This window comes from Sapajus apella, unplaced genomic scaffold (genome assembly GCF_009761245.1).
Source record: "Sapajus apella isolate SASKATOON/1434 unplaced genomic scaffold, GSC_monkey_1.0 scaffold245, whole genome shotgun sequence".
NCBI classification, from domain to species: Eukaryota; Metazoa; Chordata; class Mammalia; order Primates; family Cebidae; genus Sapajus; species Sapajus apella.
Window position 1 is genome coordinate 2710 of NW_022437185.1, and position 6721 is coordinate 9430.

Below are 6721 nucleotides of genomic sequence, written 5' to 3' on the forward strand. Positions count from 1 at the left end.
TTCTTCACATGTACCCCAAAACCAAAAATGCAATAAAATAAATAAATGGGGGGGAAAAAAGTAAACAAATACTGAGAGAGAATGAAGAGACACATCTTGAGTCTTCCAGGAAGGCAAAATAAAAAACGCCACATGGCTTGTCCTCAGGCGTTCACCATGTCTAGAGTGCTGCTGCTGTCACCACTGGCTCTGCACCCTGCCGGTGGCTAGGTAGAGGCAGTGGGGAAGGATCCGCTTGGACATGCTGTAAATACAGCATTTGCTGGTGGTGACACCCTCCTGGGGCTGTGGTGGCAGACCGCTGTGTCAGGAACCCATTTCCTGGGAGTAGCAGAGGGGTCCCAGGTCTTCAGGACAGCCTGAGATGGCAGCCCCTACACCTCAGCAGGGGTCCCTTGTCCCTTTTCTCCAATGCGGTGTCAACATTGAGATTGTCTATCCCAGTTGGCGATAAAACCTGAGCTGTGTTCCTTGTAGGTTACGCCTCCTTTCCCCAACTTGGGGGAGTAGTGGGAGGGAACAGGGAAGGATCACTGAGGGGGCAGAGGACACCCCAGGGATCGGTGACCTGGCCCTCTCTCAGGTTCTGTACCAGTTGTGCAAGCCAGTATTTCATGGTGGTGTCATCTTTCAGCATCAGGGCAAAGAATATGTCCTTCAGCTGGTCAGGGAGGCACTGCCTGAATGCTTCACGTGCCCTAGGGTTATCTGAGAGTCGAAGGTAACATCTCACTACATGCTTCAGCAGATGGGCAGAAGGCTCTTTGGATAACTGCAGGACCATCTTACCCAAGATCATGGCAACAAGGGAGCAATGCTCATACGTCTGATATATATAAGCCAAACCAGTGTCATCTAAGCTCCTCTGGAGGATGAATGTGGCAACTGTTTTAGAAAGTTCACTTCCAGATTCCATAATTCGCAAACATAAACGGAAATCGACAACATTTCCGTTGTCAATAAAAAGTTGATTAGTCCTTGTTCATCTGTTTTCACCAGGGTCCCAATAACTCCAAGACTGGCGAGTCGAAGATACTCAAAGGGGCGTGTGTGCAAAAAAGGGGTGCAAAAAAAGCGGGATGTGTGCTTTGAGAAACGCTGACCTGGCTTCTGGATGTGATGCTACACATTGCAGTAATGCCAGAGCATTGCAAACTCTGTCAGCTTGGTGTGCTGTCAAGGTGGGTGAGTTGTTAGCTGGATACATATTCACAATTTCCTGTAAAAGTGCTGTCGCAGTACCAAATGAATGCCACAGCATGGGTGCAAAGTCAGGAACAGATTCTCGCTTCTTGCTTAGCTCCAGCAAAGCATTTTCCCTCGTCTCAGGACTGGACAGCTCCTTGGTCCACTGGTAGATCTTTTCTCTATCCACTTGTGCCAATGCAGTAGGTGCAGGCTTGTACTGGGAACTGTCCTGGCACTGGGGGAAGCATGTCAGCAGGGCCAAATGACCCCTTTCCCGCAGTCGTCGCCAGGCTGTGCATGTTGGGAGCGGTCACCACCCTCAGACCAGCGTCCCAGCATCAGCACCTCCCATCTTAGAGCTTTTTTTCTTCCCTCCTCTGAGTTCAAGAGGAGCTTCTTCTAGGTGGAGAAGGCCCTGCAAGGTTTAAGGATCTCTGCAAGGACAAGGGTGCTGAAATGTAGAACTGCAATAGTGGCTTTCAAAAAGGGAAATAATCTGATTTCTGGAAATGGTGGGTAGGTAAAATTGACCTTGATTCTGAGGAAGAGGCTAGAACAGAATTTTTTCTAATTTAAATTGTATTCTGAATAGATTACACATCCACGTGGTTCAAAATTTAAGAGGTACAAGAGGTTTGCTGAAAAGTCTCACCCCTCTTTAGCCACCGAGATTTTCTGCCTAGAGAGGCCAATATGATCAGTTTTTACATATTCTTCTGGAGACATTGCATGCACATACAAATATATATAATTCTTTTTATGCAAATAGTAGTATATTATCACTTAATATAATCAGTTTCACTGTCATGTGGATTTAGTCATTCAGCAGATATTTATTAAGTACCAGTCATGTAGTAGACACAAGCCAGGCGTGGTGGCTCACACCTGTAATCTCCGCACTTTGGAAGGCCAAGGTGGGTGGACCACCTGAGGTCAGGGGTTCAAGACCAGCCTGACCAAAATGGTGAAACCCTATCTCTACTTAAAAAAAAAAAAATTCAAAAATTAGCTTGGTGTGGTGGCCCGCGCCTGTAGTCCCAGCGATTTGGGAGGTTGAGACAGGAGTGAGGTGGACGTTGCAGTGAGCCAAGATCGTACTCCTGCACTCCAGCCTGGGTGACAGAGTGGCACTTTGCCTCAAAAAAAAGTATATATGTATGTATATAGAAGACACCATCTCAGTATAGATATTTAGAAGTAACTATAGGTCCACAGGTGGTTGCAAAGATGGTACTGACAGGTAGTGGCGACAAGGTATCCTGTAGCCAGCATTCCCCCATGGTTGCATCCTGCACAATTATAGTAAAACCAGGAATTTCATGTTGGTCGTGATAGGCAGTGCTTCACAAGCTGGAGATACAGCAGTGAACAAAATGCAGAACTCTCTGCCCTGCCCTTTTGGGATCTGTATTCCCGATATTTTGGGGGTGTGGAGTAGACAAGTAAAATGTATATTTGCTGGTGAGCACAGCGGTTAAATAAAGCAAGGAAAAAGATAGGTGTGGGGGGCGTTATTTTCAATATATTAAATTTTTTAATTTTAATTTTTTTTTTCCAGAGAGGAGTTCGCCCCAGGCTGGAGTGTAATGGCGCAATCTCTGCTCACTGCAACCTCCAACTCCCGGGTTCAAGCGATTCTCCTGCCTCAGCCTCTTGAGCAGCTCAGTAGCCAGGTGCGCACCACCATGCCCAGCTAATTTCTGTATTTTTAGTAGCAAGGAGGTTTCATCATGTTGGCCAGGCTGGTCTCAAACTCCAGACCTTGTGATCCTCTTTCCTCAGCCTCCCAAAGTGCTGGGATTACAGGCATGTACCACTGCACCCAGCCTGTTTTCATTATTTTATAAGGAAAATTTTCCAACATTCAGAGAAGGTAAAAGAATGACACCTAGAACACCCATGTCTACCATGTTACTACATTTGCCTGAGGGTGTTGGGGAAATTCTAAGTACGGTGGTCAAGGAAGCGCTAGCTCGGTAGGCAATGTTAAATAAAGACGCTCAAGACCCTCAAGAGCGGAGAGAGAGCTATGTGGAGTCTGGGGACCAGGCACAACAAGTGCAAAGATACTGAAGCAGGAGCATTCTTGCTGTGTTCAAGGAAAGCAAGGAGGCCAGTGAGGTTGAAAAGGGAATAAGGTCAGAGTGAGAACAGGGGAGAGAGAACGGCTGGGGGGTGGGGACAGGGGGAGGCAGGGCCTGTGATTTCTATTTGGCGAGGTGGGAAGCCGCTGGAGAGGTTTAGGCTGATAATTGATGTCACATATCTTATGTTTTTATAGTACCCATGTGATTGCTCCCGATGAATAGACAGAAGGGAGTGAGGGTAGCTAGCAAGCAGATTCAGCTAGAAGAGATGATGCCTTTGACTAAGGTGTTGGAGAAGTGGTTGGATTCTAAATAATTTTTCAAGGTGGAGCTGACAGAATGTGAAGATCATTCCATTTGTTTATACAGAGCTTCCTCATTCTCTTTGACAGCTAGAATCTCATTATATTATAAGGTTTTAAACTAGTCCCTGAGGATGAAGGTTTAGGTTGATACTGTATCTTTTGCTGCCACGAAACAGACAAATACCAAGAGCCTATGGACGTCCACAGATCCTCAATAGTCTCCCACAGTGTGCCTGAGGACAGGGCTGGCTGAATGTTAGGACAGATTACCACATGTGTATATAAACGACACGCGTACACGTAACTTTTCACACAAGTGAGTATTTGAAGAATAAATTCCAAGCAGCAGAAACGCTGGGTTCTTGCTTGGATGTTGTATCCATTTTTGCTCCCACCAGGAGTGCGGATGATTCCCCAAAGCTTTGCCAAAGTGTGTTCATAGTTAACGTTGTGATCTTTGCCAATGTTAAATGGAAATTGGCACATCAGTGTGTTTTAATTTACATTATTCTTATGAGAGAGTTTGAGCCTCCTTTTATATGTTTGAGATCTTTTTGCCAGCCCAGCCAACATGGTGACGCCCTGTCTCTATAAAATTGCAAAAATTAGCCGGGCATGATGGTGGGCGCCTGTAGTCCCAGCTGCTCAGGAGGCTGAGGTGGGAGAATCACTTGAACCTGGGAGGCGGAGGTTGCAGTGAGCTGAGATTGTGTCATTGCACTCCAGCCTGGCAACAGAGCGAGACCCCGTCTCAAAAACAAAACAAAAACTCTGAATTTCCTTTTCTGTGAAATATTCATATCCTTTGCCTATTAAGCTGATGTTGCTTTCTCGGTTCATAGCTCTGTATATTGGGAACATTGTCTCTTTGTAATAAAAGTAGCATTTTTAGCAGTCTGTTTTTGTCTTTTGACATTTAGTGGCTTTGCATTTTCGCCATGCTGAAAACTTAATTTTCATTAGGTGAATTTATTCCTTAAAAGCTCCTGGATTTGGGATACTATTTTTTAAAGGGCTTGGAAGGCTATTGGAATATTCTCACATTTTCCTGACATTTCGATGATGCTAATAAGCATTGACAATGTGTGATTGCTTTCATCATCCTAATACTTTATGGGTTTAGTATTTCCATGCAAAGCTTTTTCATCCATTTGGAATTTATTTGTCTTAGTGTAAGGCGTGAAGTACAACTCTAACTTTACAGTTTTGTCCAAGTATCTGTTAGTAAATAATCCACCCTTTCATGATTGGACACACCACTTTTATTATATTCTGAGTTCCTGCATGTGTCTGGATCGTTTCTCGGCCTTGTGTCCTATTCCATTGATTTGCGTGTGCACACATATTCATAGTGGTTTTATGATATGTTCCAATATCTGGGAGGAAGAGTAGGTTATTATGGTGTGTTTTGTTTTATTCAGCGACGGTGGTGCTTCTCCAAATCTCAAAATGCCTGTTAAAAGATCACTGAGATTGGATGGTCTGTTATAAGAAAATTCATTTGATCCTTCAAAAATCTGTTTGCTTCTCTCACAAGCTCTAAAGAACAAGAGTACAGAAATGGACTATCAAATGAAAGGAGAAAAAAATTGAATAGCCCCAGTTTAACTGAAAGCAAAGAATCTACAACTAAAGACAGTGATGAATTCATGATGTTGCTGTCTAAAGTTGAGAAACTGTCAGAAGAAATTGTGGAGATAATGCAAAATGTAAGTCTGCAGCCTTTGGAGGGCAGGAGAGAGACTGGAAATCTCACTGGAATCTCCTGTGGATCACGTTTCTTAAAAAGAGAAATGCAGAAAACCAAAGAACGAATGACAAAAGTAACTAAAGAAAAACTGCTTGAAGAGAGTTGAGGACTTCCTCACAGAGAATCGTGTCCTCATGACAGCTGTGAATTCCTTAAAGCCGTTTTAAACTGAGGCACTTAGAAGAAATGCACTCACCAGAAGCATCAACTTCTGCATCTGGCTGATCATATTTAAAGGAACAGAGAAATATTTGTAATTAATCTGCCCAGTAAATACCGGCTTGTAGCAGTTGGCAGGTGCACGTCTAGATAAAATTTCTTGCAGCTAATTTAAACTTTCTACACACAAGTAGATAATCTCAATGTAAATAATACATTTCTTTTTGACTCTTTAAGCCAACAGGGAGAGGAGGATCTTGGGTTATATTCAGTATCACATACATTTCTGTGGACTTTTAGCACTCGTGGGTAGACTTAATAAAGCATGTATAAAAATGGCTCCTTTGGTAGAGCTATATATTTTTCTGAAATTCAGATTAAATATAATGGTGAGTAGAATTAAGTACCAGTTTTCCCATTTAGAGCCTCAGCTGCTTATTAATTTATAGATTCTTAAAAAAAACTGTTTTTAATTTATCTGGTCTGTTGTGTAGCTACTATCTCAGAAGTGAGTTTTTATTTTCCTCTGCTTGGAGAGAAAAAAACACTTTCGAGGTTTTAAAATGTCAATACCATTTACAAAATATTAGAATGTATTTTTCAGTACAAATGTTTTAAATATGAAGTTTTTTGAGCTAAACCACAGAGGCTACTGAATTTAAGAAAAAGACCTTTATTGTGGGCAATATGTGATCGCTTCTAAATTAAATTTCAATTATTATGTGGTGGAAAAAAAAAAGAAATGGATGAGGAAGTCAGGAATGGACCACATGGCAAGTGTCAGGAAAAGACAGTTTGGGTCTGGTTTTAGCCGTGTCATTAGTACTTGGCATTGCAGGTGAGCATAGGAGAACACAGTTAGTTAAACTACAGAGCAGAGAGCATTTAAGGGGGAAATGCGTATCTCCTGTACCTTATCACTGTTGTGACATCTCTACAACAGCTTCAAAAATATATCTGCATTGGCTGGGGGCGGTGGCTGATGCCTGCCATCCCAGCACTTTGGGAGGTCGAGTTGGGTGGATGAACTGAGGTCAGGAGTTCGAGACCAGCCTGACCAACATGGTGAAAGTAAATTTTTTATTTACTAAAAATAAAAAATTAGCCAGGTGTGGTGTCGGGTGCCTGTAATCCCAGCTACTGGGGAGGCTGAGGCAGGAGAATTGCTTGAACCTAGGAGGCGGAGGTTACAGTGAGCCAAGATTGTGCCATTGCACCCCAGCCTGGGAAAC

The 6721-nt window shown here is 43.2% G+C and overlaps 2 pseudogenes; one reads left to right on the plus strand and one right to left on the minus strand.

The window, feature by feature from the left end:
- Positions 1-419: 419 nt before the first annotated feature.
- Positions 420-1540, minus strand: LOC116545076 (annotated as a pseudogene).
- A 3489-nt stretch (positions 1541-5029) lies between these two features.
- LOC116545075 lies at positions 5030-5829 on the plus strand (annotated as a pseudogene).
- The last annotated feature ends 892 nt before the right edge of the window (positions 5830-6721 follow it).